Source organism: Phaeoacremonium minimum (genome assembly GCF_000392275.1).
Source record: "Phaeoacremonium minimum UCRPA7 unplaced genomic scaffold PA7_03_scaffold_292, whole genome shotgun sequence".
Taxonomy (NCBI): Eukaryota; Fungi; Ascomycota; class Sordariomycetes; order Togniniales; family Togniniaceae; genus Phaeoacremonium; species Phaeoacremonium minimum.
In genome coordinates, this window is record NW_006921197.1 from 44,583 (window position 1) to 46,123 (window position 1,541).

Here is a 1,541-nt window from a genome sequence, read left to right on the forward strand (position 1 = left end):
CGCGTAAAATAATAGTTTTCTCGTAATCTACCTATCTTTTCTTGGACAATTACAGCCAATTGACGCGTGAAAACGCGTTAATTGGTGGTAATGGCTCCTAAGTGGCCTCAGGTAAATAATGGTCCAGAACACATCAATAAGCATACTATATACTTTAGAGAAGCTTGCCACCAATTGTAGGACGTAGATAGGGGCAGACATAACCAGGTGTCATAGAATATAATACAGTCATATATTGTATCCATTATAGCGCTCGCTAGTAAAGTTCTCCAACAACCTACGCTGACAGAGATCCTACAATATATTAAGGACGCAACTTACTGTATATAGAGTATATAAAGAGATATTATACTTATCAAGAATGCTGTTGGATCAAGCATGGCTCTATCAAGTATAGCCAACTTCAGTGGAGGTAGGAGGGTAGAAGCAATATAGGCTCAGATAGTATTAGTGTCTGGAAGCCTTGCTTCTCCACCTCCACTACCATATATAACACAAATAGTCGAGACCTAGCCTATAGGGTCAACATACCAGGACTATATAATAATAGTCAAGCTGAAGGATTGTGGAATCAGTTAAAGACTATATATACTACCTACAGTCAAGATCAGACAGTAGGTAAAAGCATCGATTCGCAAGAATGGACCAACCAGGTCTGTCAGAGTTATTATAGCACATCAACTTAAGAGTGGAGACATATAGATAATCACTTCTTCTACAGTAAAAGTTATTAAACTTTAGGAATACTAAGGTTAGATCAAAGGATTAGGAGAATATATAGAACTCATTATGCCAACATATAGAGTCATCGTCTATAGTATTCCCACCAATTCTATCAATACTAAAGATCAGGATACAACCATCTAGCATATACTGACAGAGAATAATTTCGCTATCTCAGAAGCAAAGATTTCCTTTGTAGGCTGGTTGACCAGAGAGGGATACAATAAGATAGCATCCTTAATCATGGTAGAATTCGCCGATTCTAAAATAGCTAACGAAATCATAAACAAGGGAATGATATAGGATGGTATGGTTCACAACTGCCAACTCTACGATCGTACCTACAAAGTTAAGCAATACTTCTATTACTTAAATTACAGTCATATCGACACTCAATATAGTGTAGCCCAAACATACGGTTATTGCACTAGATTGTATAAGTCTAAGCACTATAAACATAAGGAAGAACCCAGCTTCTCTCCCAAGTATATAGTCTATAAGGGCGTCCATACGACATAAAGTAATATCTACCTAGCAAGAAGGAAGGAGCTTGTTAAGATAGAGCTAGCAAAACAAACCTAAAGCATCTTCTAAAGAGTTCCCCCAAGGGTTGACAAGCCGAAATCCTACGGTATATAGACATCGGGCCGACGCTCTAGAAATAACATACTTTACCAAACAGACACTATGATAGAATCTCCGGCAAGGCTAGTATAGGAATCTCTTATCTTAAGAGATATAGAGATACTACCTAAAGAACTAGAAGGAGAGATAGCCTACGGTTTTAAAGTCCTAGAATGTAACGATCCTTCCTATCA